The 15,038-nt window shown below is 38.3% G+C and overlaps 1 protein-coding gene across 7 annotated transcripts in view; it reads right to left on the bottom strand.

The window, feature by feature from the left end:
- The window catches only part of PASD1 (PAS domain containing repressor 1), a 113,937-nt gene that overhangs the window by 83,461 nt on the left and 15,438 nt on the right, over positions 1–15,038 (bottom strand). The window lies entirely within an intron of this gene.

The following is a 15,038-nucleotide window of genomic DNA, read 5'->3' as shown; positions in this document are numbered from 1 at the left end:
TCACAATAGCAAAGACTGGGAACCAACCCAAATGTCCATCAATGATAGACTGGATTCAGAAAATGTGGCACATATACGCCATGGAATAGTATGCAGCCATAAAAAAGGATGGGTTCATGTCCTTTGCAGGGACATGGAAGAAGCTGGGAACCATCATTCTCAGCAAACTATCACAAGGACAGAAAACCATACACCGCATGTTCTCACTCATAGGTGGGAATCAAACAACGAGAACACTTGGACACAGGGCAGGGAATATCACACACTGGGGCCTGTCAGGTGTGGGGGGTTGGGGGAGGGATAGCATTAGGAGAAATACCTAATGTAAATGACGAGTTGATGGGTGCAGCAAACCAATATGACACATGTATACCTATATATCAAACCTGCACATTGTGCACATGTACCCTAGAACTTAGAGTATAATAATAAAATTTTAAAAAATAAAATAAAAAAATAAACTTAACTACAAAAAAGTGGGATAAAAACATATATACCACTCAGCCCTAATAATAAAAGATTTGGGTGACTATATTAATATTACACAAAGTAGACTCTAGGATTAATATATCACTAGGGAAAAGAAGGGACATTTCATAATGATAAAGGAAGTCAATCAAGAAAACTTAACAACCCTAAATATGTTTACATCTAACTACAAAGCTTTACAGTGAAGTAAAAACGGACATAAATGAAAGAAGAAATAAATAAATCCACAATTAAGAGTTGGTAATTTAAATACTCCCCTTAGTAATCAATAGAATAAATAAAGAGAAAATAAGTAAGGATATCGAAGACTTAACATTACCAGCAATAATATTTACAGAACACCACATCCAGGCAGCTATGGAACGTACATTATCTTCCACTGTATATGGAACATTCAATAAGATTCAACATCTACTGTTTCAATAAATTTAAAGCATTAAAATCACACAGATTTTGTTCTCTGACCACAACAGGATTAAATTAGTAATACTAAACACACAAATATCTGGAAACCCCTCAAATATTTGGAAGTTAAATGTCATACTTCTAAACAATCTGTGGGTCAAAGAAGAAACCCCAAAGAAAATTGGAAAATATTTCAAAATGATTTACTATAAAAATTAATTTTAAATTCCAAAAGCTTCAGTAATCTAATTGTAATTTATTAAAATTACATTTATACATCTTTATGGTATATATTTCCATCAAGAAAAGTTCTCTCTCTACAATTATTCAAACCCGTTTTTCATGTTCTTAAATAACATTTATAGGTTCCTTCATATAGAAAGGAAACTATACAGTGCTTAGTAGCTAATTTAACAAAAATGCACAGAAATACTACACTAGAAATAATAAGGCTTTATTGAATCACATAAAATAAATGCAGTGACAATGCGAAGTCTGTGTAAGGGATGTCTCAATATCATCAATTTATCAGATCTTCCCAACTAATGTACAAATTAACATAATTCTGATCAGACCAGTAAGTTTTTTTGTTTTGCTTTGCTTTGTTTTTCTATGTAACTTCACAAGTTAATTACAAAATTCCTGTGGAAAGTAAAGGGCCAAAATATCTACAATAACTTTGAAGAACAACAGCAATATAAAGGGTGTGCCTACTAGACATCAAAGCTTATTATAAAGCTACTGTATTCAGGCTAATCAATAATGGTAAACACATACATATAGCAGAGAAGAGACAACATAAACTGAAATTTGATTTATGATAAAAGAGGCATTAAAATTTTGAAGTTTTACCATGGAAAGAGACAAAAAAAGAGAGAGAGAGAGTATGTGTGTGTGTTTAATATAGCCCTTTCTGTGTTTTGGGGCAACAAAATTTGTTTACAAGTTCTTTGAAGACAGGAGCCATGCTTTACATATCTTTGATACCTCCAACAGCACACAGCTTCACACAGAGCACACACTCAAAATCCACAGATAAACACCTGACCACTCTCCTTACCTACTGGGCAAGGTAGGCTCAAACACCTAACTGCTAATGGACTTTGCACCTTCTCCACTCAGTAATTCATTCTAAAACAACAGATTCAGAAACTTATGTTGGTGAAAGAACATGGAAAGATTGAAAAAGAGTAAGGCTAATTAAAAGCTCTCAGGCCAAGAATAGTCAGCCCTCCTATGCAAAATAATAATTAATTGGTTGGAAATACCTGTTTACATAAGTACATTTTTCCAAAATCAATGGGAAATAATCTAAAATCCCATCAAATTGTATTACTGAAGTATAATATAAAGGTCAGGAGGGTCACACTTGCAAACATTTCTTCTAAGAGGTTTTGTGGGGAGTGTTGTTCTCATCCATTTTTAATTTTCTGGAAAAACGTATGATAGATGTGTGTGTACACACACATCTATACATACATAGATATTTGTTTTAGTTTACAAGAAAACACACTGAATAGGTGGATTTAATTCATCATTGGCTCTCTGTAGTTGAGAATCACTTAGATATATACTTTCCGGCATGACTACTATGATAATATAGATGTATCAGTGTCTAATTGGGATAAGGCCCACAGTCAAAAGAATCCTCAGTCTAACTCTCTCAGTCTCAAAACTTCCAAGACCCAAATATCAGACTTACAGCTCAAGCTGCACAGCAATACCAACCTTTTCTAGAGACAAGTGACTTACTGATCAAAATCTGGGCTCCTGTTGCTAATGTTCCTGAAACATGTTGCAGGAGTTCTATCTGGGACCTATGTGACATACATGTCATGTGCCATATCTCCCAGAACAAATATTTCAGGACTAAATGACACTAAAGTTGTAATCCTGAATTAGAATCAAAGTGAAGCATGTCCTGGCTGGGTGCAGTGGCTCACACCTGCAATCCCGGCACTTTGGGAGGTCAAGGCAGGAGGATAGCTTGAGCCCAGGAGTTCAAGACCAGCCTGGGCAACATGGTGAAAATATAAGAAATAAGCTGGGCATGATGGTGCGCACCTGTAGACCCAGCTACTGTGGAGGCTGAGGTGGGAGGATCACTTCAGCCTGGGAGGCAGAGGTTGCAGTGAGATGACATGGCACCACTGCCCTCCAGCCTGGGCGACAGAGTGAGACCATCTCAAATAAAAGTAAAAATAAAAATAAAAAGTGAAAGTGGAACATGTTCTGAGAATGAGTCCAGGACCCATTTACTATGGGGTTAGGTTCAAGGTATTAAATCTTCCACCATCCATGGACTACTTTACAATGCCAAACTTTTACTACACCTGACAGCCGTGGAAGGAGAGAAACCAGGCTGAGGAGCAAGAATTGCAAGATCATGACTTTCTGAATGCAAACCTAGGGGACTAGGAAAGAGTTTAAAATAAAGACTAAAGCACTGTAATTCATGAGTTTACTTACATATCTCAGGGCTGATGTCCTTTCCAACAAATCCTTCACAAATTCAGATAAATAACTTGTACTCATCCACCTTTGCCTGTTCTGCCTTTTAAAGTTGAATTTTAGTGCAGTTCCATGTGAAATGTCTATATTTGTGGCATTCTTCATTTTCAAATAGAGTAACATTTGCCCAGGACTAGGAGTCCAAGCTCCCTTTATCCTCCCACCCCAGATTACATTTCTTATTTCATGGAATATCTCATTTGTGACACTCCCCAGTAGATTTTTCATGTTTTGTAATCAATGCAGAGGCTAGTGAAAAGCATGTTTTCAGAGAATCTGTATTATGAAAAATACTTCTTATAATGTTGTCTGGAAAAGGTTACAGGATTGTATGTGCTATATGAACCCAATCATGTTAAGCAAATGATCAAATGCAATATTGTGTATAAAACAGAATGAGAAATGAAAGCAAAGCATTCACAAGGTGTCTTTTAGTGATAGAACAATGAGCAAGTAAATTTTTTTTATATTTTTAAAGTTTGTTACAATTAGTATGTGTGCCATTCAGAATTAAGAAACTCCTCTCAAAAACAATGTGGACACCAGTGTTGAAGAGTGAAGAGACTGGGCTCTGGAATCAATTGGACCTGGGTTTAAATCCCAACTCTCTACCTGTTTGTAGACGTGTGACCTTTGGTCCTTAACTTCTGTGAGTCTCAATTATCTCAACTTTAAAATGGGGGTTATAATACCTACATGCCAAGGTTTTTATGAGAATTAAGTTAATGTATATGAAGTGGCTAGCACTATGACTGACTCATAGCAACCACCCAATAAATTATGGCTTTCATTAGAGATTGTTAATAGCAGTATAAAATCTAAAAGACTGTGAGAAGGATGCAGTCTTCTCAGAGGGGGCAGTGATGGCAAAAATTTGGCAATACAGAGAGGTTTCTTCACATCACCTGTTGTTGCAACAATGAGAGAACTGTGTGGAGACCAATCTCCATGCAGTGGGCCTACCAGGTAAGTCTAACATGTCATGAATAAGTGCTGTCTCAGGTCTAGGTGCAGAGTCAGGGTATCATGGCACCTAATGTATGCCCACGTAATGTGCAACATGTGGCAGAAGAGGATAACTCTGTAGTGGTAATGATCTGCGCAGAAGTGACATTGTCCCCAATAACACACAGCAGCTCACATGTAGGAATGGGGAAAGGGGGTGATCAGATCAGTCCTTGCTCCGAGTGTTTCTGAGCACCAAGGAGAACAAGAGACACTAAGAATATCAGCCACAGTACTTGACGTGTAGAACTGTGATGTAAAGATTGACTAAGTGAAGAAGTTGGGGCAGGGATGCGGGGAAAGCTCACTGAGAAAAAAAGTAGAGAAGCCAAGAGGCTGGAATGAATCTTCAGCAGGCAATGGGCAGGTGTATTAAAAGTCCCAGAGAAAGAGCAATGCAAGGATTGGAGTTTCTGGGCCTAATTGAGCAGAATTAAGTTGAAAATGTTAGCAGTAATTTCTAATGGTGCAAAAAGTATGATCATGAACAATATTCTATCTTTCATAAAGAGAGACTAAGAGAGAACATATCCTCACTCTTCCACATCTGAAGAGGTTAAAGTTAACTAGTTAGTGCTCTAGAACCCAGGAATCTCTGTGGGGTTGCCTAAATCACAGGCAGTTCCTGGCAGGCCTAATCAGCGATTTGTCAGAATGAGTACTATTTCAGCAGCACCCAGAAATGTGCTCTGCAGATCAGTCTGTCCTCCCTCACCCAGTCTGTCAGTCAGCTTAGCCAGACTGACAGAGAGAAGGAAAACTCTGTGGCCTCCCAGTGCAGTAATGGCCAGAAAGTGTTTGACTCATGTAAACATCATTTAAAATGTTTACATGGAATTTTAAAGAAAACCAGAGAAGGTCAGAAGAAAAGCAGAATGCAGAGACTAATACATCTTTGGAAATTACTTTGGTTACAATATTTGTTTATTTTAAAGTAAAAACCTCAAAGTATTGAAAATGCTATTGTGGAAGATAATCACATCATATATTTGTAGTTATAAAAATTGCTGCGCACTATCAGGGATCAACTCTGTCTTTCTATAGAGAGAGACACGTACACACTCTTTATAAACAATTGCTCAAGCAAAGGAAAATGGTCTTTCAAATCTCAATATGGTTCCAGGAATTTGTTTTAAGTTTATAGGGGAAAATGCATTATGGCACATTTCATCAATGTGAGTGAAGTCATCTTCTCTTCTCATATAAGGTTTATTAAAGGCATTTAATCAGTGAGAAAGAATGAAATATTTACAATTCTCAAGTAGACAGTAATGATGTTAAATGTGTATGATATAAACATATCAACCAAGTCAGTGGAAATTTCCAATTTATTTTCAATCAAAATTCCTTCAAAAATTACAACTCATAAGACAATATTTTATCAGTTACTCATCCATCTTAAGGGAATATAACTTTCCAACGGATAAAATCAAGAATGTAAATTAATCTACCCTGGATTACGTAATATGCATGCCATACACCACACAATACGCCAGGAAAGGCAGGTGGCAAAGTCATGCTCCAAAAGAGATCCAGGAACAGAATCAGGCATCCTGGTGTTTTTGAGGTATCCCTACTGACTGGCTGTGCTTTTCTCTAACCTTAGTTCTTTCAGTAAGCTCTCACTGCACAAGCATAGACCCTGACCTGAGCAACGTTGTGAGGGAATCCAAGCAATGAAGAAAATGAATTCAATTCCACGGAAGCACGCACACACACATACACATACACACATACCTGCATAGGAAAAATGCCCAGTCTTTCCTAGACCAAAGCTGAGGTGCATTCTGAGCACAGGCGCATATTTTGTGGCCCCTTCTGAGAACAGGGTCAGGCCAATTTTGTCACTTATTATATTCCTAGCACCCTAAACTGTGCCTGGTAGAAAACCCATGTTGAATAAATGTTTGGTGGATGAATAAATGAATGAGGGAACGCTGAGTCTTACCTGTAAAAATGCAAATGGTCAGTCAAAGTTTGCTGAACACCTCCTCTCACCCAGCTAATCCTAATCCTGTTCCAAAAAGATAGGTACAAAAAAAAAAAAAAAGGCAAACCCAGATCTGTAAAGAAACAAAGTCAGATTTAAAAGGGTATTTATTTCTTACTGATTTCCCCCTTTTGGGAATTCATATGCCATGTTCTCTTAGTCTGAGACAATAAGGAATACTAAAGAAACAGAAGATTTCTGGCATCCCTGAACATTCCGGCAGAATATTTCAAGTTTCTAGATGGTCCAGCAAAAATTTCTGCAGGCTCTAAAACAGATCAGCAATCCATTAAACGATTAATCCCAGTCTTATTCCAATTAAGTCCATAAAACCCTTCTGTGCTCCTGCCAGTTCTGAAATCTCAGCAATTCAACCCCTGTCCCTGCCACACCCTGGCAGTACACAGGCTTGTGGGGAAGACTGGCACCTGTATAAATCCACTGATTCAGGGCAAGGAGCAAGAGAGTAATCAATACCGAACTAGAAGCTTCACAGAAGATGGCAAGTTCTAGGGATGCCCCGGACATTTACAATCAGAATCATCACGGCATCAAGTTCTCTAAGCCATGTCTATGCACACTAACCTTTGAGAAGCACTTCAGTTAGAAGACCCAGGGAGTTCAGCTGGGAGAGGTTGGGGCCTTGAAGTAGGGCAGTGGCAGCAGAGGTAGAGCCAAAATAACCAACATTTACTGAGATTACTACATACATACTAGGTCCTGTGTATTTCACCAGTCACCATTTAATCCTTACAACAGCCCTGTTCGATAGGTGCTATTACTCCCATTTCCCACATGAGGGTACTGAGACTCAGAGTTTAAGTAGCTTGTCTGAAGTTACATAGCTAGTACCTGACAGCACTGGAAAATCAGTCTGTAAACATTTGCTTCACCATCTCCTCTGTAGTGCTTTTCAACTCTCAAGGAAGGTGATCTTTCTCTCTCTTGCTACACTACCCACTTTCTTTCTCTCTTACTAAACTCTGAAGTGATTACTCTAAAAGCTCTCTAAACTATTTTGGAGGCCCAACTGATGTGAAAGTGAGTATATGAATAAGTGGGAAACTTTAGAATTCAGTTTATAACCACTACATTCTCTGGACAACACCACCTAAGCTTTTGTAACAGTCTTCACATTCACTCTTGCCCAGGAAAGCTCTCTAGCTACCCTCTCAGATGCAGTCTTCTACATCCTGTCCCCCAGCATTTTCCTGGGTTGTACATGAAGCCCCAAAGCAATCTGCTTCCTCTTCCATGGTCAAACTGAGTGCCCTTCCCACAACCCTTTCCTCCAGAATCCCTAAGCCATGTAAGAATTCTGCTGATCAGTATCAGGCAGGTAATTAAATGTTTGTTAATTTCCCTCCCTTATTTATCAACAGAATGCAACATTCTCCTTCCTTGGTTGAAACAACAAAAATTCGGTAGAATTAAATTTCTACATTTATTGTATAACAATCCTCTGAAAGGAGTAGAAAGCCAGGTATTCATATTTACCTGGATATTAGCAGAGAAAATCCCAGTTATATGACAAAATACTCAAGCATGAATATCATCAATCTATTCTTGCAAATGATGGTTGCCAAGTCAATTTTCATAACATCTCTTCCTTCTCTGCCCTGGTTTGGGCCCATCTGACCAGCATCCATAGCCTGTCTGTCCTTGGATCCCATCTCTGTACTATCGCTCACACTTGCCTGCTCCTATCAATCCTCAATGCCAGGCCTCAAGCTCAGGCCCTTTCACCTCAATTCCTGCAACCACCTCTTCCTCCATGGTCTCCATTTTTGCCCCCTCTAGTCCATCCTCAACCAGCGGCCAATATGATCTTATACACTGACTTGATCTGTCCTTCCACTTAAAGCCCTCCCCTGGGTCCCCCATTATCCCAGACTACTGGAAAGGCCCTGCTTGAAGCCCTCTGCAGCAAGTAATTTATTTGATTCTCAGATCTTTTTGAGGTATGATCTGATGTTATCTTCACTTTATAGATGAAAAAACTGAGTCACAGAAAGGTAGCCCAAGATCAACCAGCTAGTAAGTAGTAGATCAAAGATTTGAATCCAGAGAGTCTGGTATAAGAGTTAAAAAGTACACTGGATTTCCTTATATACCTATGCTACTGTTTCCAAGAAGTCTTCCTGGATTACCCCTACTAAACCTTGCCCTTTATGTGCATTTTTCTTATTCTTCCACTAGAATGTAAGCTTCCTCAGGTCAGGGAAGGCTTATTCCATTTTCTATATCCTAAAACATCTAGAACTGTGCACCACAGACACAAAGCATTGGGTATTTGTTCAATCAAATTAAACGTATGTAAGTACAAAAGATGATATAGAAAACTTGGTACAAACTATGTTTCCTTAACAGCTCACCCTTCTCTTTGCAAAGTGCAGTGACAGAATATGGTCCTATATAATGAGATGACAAAATAGAGGAAATGAGAATTTAGAATACCAAAATCAAAGAGATGTGGTCCCTAGGAGTCCTAGGATTTTACAGAATAAATAATTCCAGAGAAATCCAGCATATTTAATTTCCATAGTGAATTCTGTGTGAGGTTTACTAACCCCATCATGTCTAAGGATGTTTCAAAGGGTTAGAGAATGGGTAATGGCCTGTGGAAGCAGTTACAAGACAAATCAATTCCAAGTTTCTTGCATCTAGTGGTTAAAGTGCTGTCTCACACTATCTATAACTGTCCAGGGCTACCTCCACCCCCAATAGGCAAAGGAAAGTTCATCATCCCTTTGATTTCCAGTAAAAGAACAAGACATCCTTGCAGGACTTTACTTCCTGAAAAAGGAAAATTAATCTGAAGTCTGCTACTCAAATGTGCACATTATCACGGCTAGTTACAGTAGCTGGACAATAAAACCTAGTGAATAAGACCTATAGATATCCAGGTGACAAACACGAATTGTAAGATTTTAAGTGGAATTCAATCAGCCTGTAGAACTTAATGTTTTTCATTATTCCCAAAGCATGTCCTAATATTAAACACAGAAATCAATCTGTATAGGAAGCAATAAACCCCTGATATGAAGAAAAGAAAAGCTTCTGCTTTTCTTCTGGATGTATTCTCTGGTGCTATCTTTCCCTGATTGATTTCTTCAATCTCTATTTCAAAGGCTAGCCTTCATTTCCCAATGAGAGTGGTCTACTGTGGGATTCAGAGGGGAATTCCAAAGTTATTGTTAATGGTCCTTACATTTCTAGCTATGTCACAATTTCCATCCATTTGTGACCTTCTGCTCACTAGGAATGTGCCTATATACCAACCTTGATGTTCTATTAATCCATTAAATTCATACTCTTCTCCAAATTGACATCTTATAAAAATCTAGCTGAGAACTGATAGAACTATCAGTAAATTTTTATCTCTTTTAGATCTTCTTTTGATTTCCCTTAGACTTAGCATGAATTCTTCTAGGACTGGGACACATGAAAGCACCTTAAGTCAAAAAGCTGAAGTACTGCATTTATTCCCAATACATTCACAAAGTGCATACTCCGAGCCAGCCTTAGCAATACCAAGTGTGAGAATCCAGAGATGAAGATGCCACAGTCTCTGTCCTCACAAAGTTCACAGTCAATAAGGAGAGGCATTGAAGTCAATCATTATAACTCCACAATTAGAAAGGATTTCATCAAGATTAAAACAGTCTGTGAAATCTAAAAGACAGGTAGAACTGAAAAATATTGCCAGTTTTTAAATTAATTATGAAGAGTATGTTACTATCATTCTTCTTCCAAAGCACACACACAAAAAAACTACGCTGGGACTTGACAGGGAATCTGTCTTCAGGTCCCTTGTTATAAGAGTTCCTTGGAGATGAAACCATCCTCATGTTACTTTTATATTTAAGCAATAAGCCTCCCTTGGAATGGGGCTCAAATGCAACCATAGTTAGTGAATTTAGATTTATAGCAGTAGAAAAGTGTAAGATTTTAGAATAATTAAAGATAGTAATAACATTAAGTGATATTTATTAAACACTTACTACACATCCCAGGCATTATGTTCCCCATTTTACACATGAGGAAAATAGGTTCCAAATATTTTTGCTAACTTTCCCAAGGCCATCCTGAGAGTCCATGGCAGTGCCTGAGCACTCACTTGCTGTAGTGTACTGCCTTTTCATTACTTAGCATTGGCCCTTTTTCAACACTCTTGCCCATCTGCAAGTGTCACGTGTTGTTTCCTAACCACCCTCCTTACACCCACCCCCAATTTCCATCTGTGACCTTCAGCTCACTAGGACTAAGCACGAACATCCCACATTTCTCCCAATTCTGGTTCCCTTGCCTATCAACAAATTACTTTGATGTTCTGTAGCAATTACATTTACGTCCAATAACTTTTCAGCAATTGATCTTGCTCTTGAAACTCACAAAAAATCATAACTATGCTGACAAAGTGTCTGTAAACACATCAGTGTTGTTCGTTGAAAAAAAAAAATAGGAGAGAGAGTTTGGTTTCCATCATGTTAAGAGCTCAGTCCCTTGACAGTGATTGCTAAGACACGGGATTCGAATATTTGAGAATTCCTGGTCTATAGCAAGGAGTGACAGTCCAGTGCACTTCAAACCTCTAGACAGTATCAAAGCTCAAGTGCAGCAGCATTTTAGGCTTCGGAGGAGGTAAGAATCTTGAAGTGCATTCCATCCTTGCCTCATCACTTCCCCCTCCAGTATTTGAGTTCTAGGCCCCTGCTACATCTCTCTCCCACCTAGAGCTCTCCTAAAGCCCCTTTGGGTGTTTGTTGCTGTCATATCTGAGTGGACCATGACACTGAACCAAGGCTTATACTCTTAGATACACTCAAGATCCAAAGACAGGCCAGGCATGGTGGTACAGGTCTGTAGTCCCAGCTACTCAGGAGGCTGAGGCAGGAGGATCACTTGAGCCCGGGAGGTCAAGGCTGCAGGGAGCCATGATTGTGCCACTCACTGTACTCCAGCCTAGGTGACAGAGTGAGACTTTGTCTCAAAAAAAAGGGGGGGCCAGGTGCAGTGGCTCAAGCCTGTAATCCCAGCACTTTGGAAGGCCAAGGTGGTGGATCACGAGGTCAGGAGAGAGACCACCCCGGCTAACACGGTGAAACCCCGTCTCTACTAAAAATACAAAAAATTAGCCGGGCGTGGTGACACACACCTGTAATCCCAGCTATTCGGGAGGCTGAGGCAGGTGAATTACTTGAACCCGGGAGGCGGAGGTTGCAGTGAGCTGAGATCGTGCCACTGCACTCCAGCCTGGGCAACAGAGCGAGACTCCTTCTCAAAAAAAAAAAAAAGGAAAAAGAAAAAAAAAAGATTCAACGACATATTATTGGGAATATTGCCCCTGAACACCTCCTAGAGAAATTTTCCTGTCTACTCTTCACACACTGTAACTCTATCCTATCTATTTCAGCTACTCATTGAACTGAGAGCTATGCAAAATTGAGTTGACAGAGCTGGCTGTTCATGGCCTCTCTTTCTAGGGTTCATTAGTGGACACTTTATTCCTGTATCCTGCTCTTTTCCTCTCTCCTTTTTCATCATTTTGTCCCCAAGTTCTAATATGGGTTCCTCTCCAAAAGAAATCAACCAGAGAATTTACCAAAAATGAAGAATGAGAAACTCAAAACATGTAACTGATAGTTCATCTATAAGAAAAGATGTATTTCCATTAAATTAAATTAATTAATTAATTTTAGAGACAGGGTCTTTGTCACTCAGGCTGGAGTGCAGTGGTGCTATCATAGCTCACTGCAACCTCAAACTCCGGGCTCAAGTGATACTCTACCTCAGACTCCTGAGTAGCTAGGACCTACAGGTGCATGCCACCATGCCTAGCTAATTTTTATAATTTTGTAGAGATAGGTTTTACTATATTTCCCAGGCTGGTCCTCAAACCCCTGGCCTGAGGTGATCCTCCTGCATTGGTCTCCCAAAGCACAGGGATTATAGGTGTGAGCCACTGCACTTGGCCCCAAGACATTTTTAAATAAATTTTCATGACTATTTTTAAGCTACAGTTCTGTTACTTTTTTTTTTTTTTTTGAGACAGAGCTTTACTCTGTTGCCTAGGCTGGAGTGCAGTGGTGCAGTCTTGGCTCGCTGCCACCTCCGCCTCCCAGGTTCAAGCAGTTCTTGTGCCTCAGCCTCCCGAGTAGCTGGGATTACAGGCATGTGCCACCACACCCAGCTAATTTTTGTATTTTTTGTGGAGATGGGGTTTCGCCATGTTGGCCAGGCTAGTCTTGAACTCCTGACCTCAAGTGATCTGGCAGCCTCGTAATTTAATAGAAATAAAAATAAATTTCTCATATGGTTCAATAATTTCTGCAAAGTTTTAATAAGCAGGGGATGTACTTTAAATCTTTCACTGTATAGTAAACAATACTTTATTGGTAAAATACTCATTCAAAATAAGTTGAAAAATGTGAAAGACATTAAAGAATAAAATTTAAAAACTCACTACCTTGATATATATGCACAAAGGGTTATGGTAGCCAGAGTTTTTAACCAAGTTAATTTACTTAACATTATACCATGAACGTCTTTCCATATCAAGAGAGACATATATCATTATGTTTACTGTATTGTATTATATTATTGTATTTATTGTATTGTATGTTTATATTGTATTACATTTTCTAAAATATTTTAATTGAGATATAACAATATACAATACACATATTTTCAGTCTCATGAATTCTGACAACTGTAATCACTATCCAAAATAATATATAGACTACTTCCACCAAAAAAAAAAAAAAAAAAGAAAAAACAAAAGATGTAAAGGGAGCATGTTCGAAGGAAAAGGTCAAGAGGAGAAAATCCCATATTCTAATATCCTGGTTCTCTTTACCAGATAGCTTTTATATAAAAAGTAGAGACTCGTTTGTGGAACTAAAGGTAACACACATCATGTAACACATCTTTCCGGAAGAGTCCTCTGTAAATAAAATTCCACTTATTCATTTAACATTAATTCATTTTATAGACATTTTCTAAGTGTGGACTCTGTGGCTGACTCTGGAGAATAAAGAGATGAAGCCAATTTGTTCTGCTCTTTGGAGATCAGACTTGTAAATAGATAACTAGAATACAAGGTCAAAATTTATAAATTCCATTAAAAAGTTATACGTAAAGTGTTCTGGAAGCTAAGAGGGAGAAATAAAAATGAAGAGCACAGATGGAATACAGAAACAGAAGCACAGAGGGTCAGCATCTGGTGTTATGGACAGCAGGGAAGTGCCTGGGTTAAAGTAATCATACTTTTTCTTAAATGCCCTGAACTCTGCTAGAGTGAAGTTCAGGGTTCCCTGGCTAATGAAAAGTTCGGGCTGTCATTCTTAGACTCACAGAGAAAACAGACTGCACTGCTACTGAGATAAAGAGAGTAAACCATTATAGAAGAAAAACTATTTTCACCCATTATATTTCAATAGAATTTCCATTTCAATCCACTGAGGCAATCCAACATGTGTAATCTTGTCTAACAAGAAAAATAATATGAAGTACTAAATGACAGCCTCCAACAACCCAGAATAGAGGCTCTTTCTTTCCTGCACATCTCTTCCACACCTCCCATCTTCACTTTCTCCCAATAATTTTTATTCAATGAATAAATAAATGAATGAAATAATCATGTTTTAATATTAGTTAAAGCATTGGGGTTTGCAAATGATTGCTTAAAAAGTTAAAATTGAGTCAAGAGTACATTACTCTCATGTCCATTTCACTATGCCTCTTTCCCTAAAATGTCTACAGCTTTTAAGCTTCTTACAGTTATTCCTTTGCTCCTTACAAAAGCTGAAGAACAACTTATCCTTTGACTTGGATTCTACAGATCTGCATAACAGTTTAAAACTTCTATTATTACTCATGTAAGGGTAAAACTTCATTTTATATATATTTCCTCACTTGAGTTTATTAAAATCTATAGAAACTAGGGTTTTTCTAGTCACTCACACCTTATTAAAAAATTTTGCAAAGTTAGTAACAGGCTTAAGTTAAACTTGAAGCCTTTACCGGCTTGTAAGATTAACATTTTATATGACATTGTCCACACTGGATCTATCTTATATACAATATAAACAGATGCTGACTTTTCAAAATTATGTATTAAACAGAATTCCAATCATATACACTAAAAATAAAACTCACTGAAATTTGATGCAAAGAATTTCTAAGTTTTGCTGAATGGGAAAATCACATTTTACTGTTTCCTTAAAGAAAAGTTAATTTGTCAAACTACAGGCAAACCCATTTTTCTGCAGTATTTTAAAGGACGGGTTCTCAGAAACATGGAATGGGAGTTGGTCTGTGACTTAAGTGCCCAACAGATGATCCTGAAAAAAGAAAAAAAATCAAATAATATATTCTAAAACTCTTTTCTTTAACTCTTCAGTGAAGCAATCCACCTTCCCAGCTTCCTTGGAAGGGGAGGAGCCTTTTTGTTCACCACAGTTGTGATGCTGGTGTCCACACTTTCTCTCCAACGAGGTGAACTCAGTTATCAAAACCCACCATCTCAAAGCCACTCAGAGGAGAGGGAGAGGGGAGAAATCTCTGGCAAATGTCATCCCCATGCAACAGCATCTAAGATCAGAGGGGACTGAGTCAACAGATTCATTCTGGATTT

The sequence above is a fragment of the Pan paniscus genome, chromosome X, assembly GCF_029289425.2.
Source record: "Pan paniscus chromosome X, NHGRI_mPanPan1-v2.0_pri, whole genome shotgun sequence".
Taxonomy (NCBI): Eukaryota; Metazoa; Chordata; class Mammalia; order Primates; family Hominidae; genus Pan; species Pan paniscus.
Note: the sequence above shows the minus strand (reverse complement) of the source record. Positions and strands in the feature narration are given on the sequence as shown.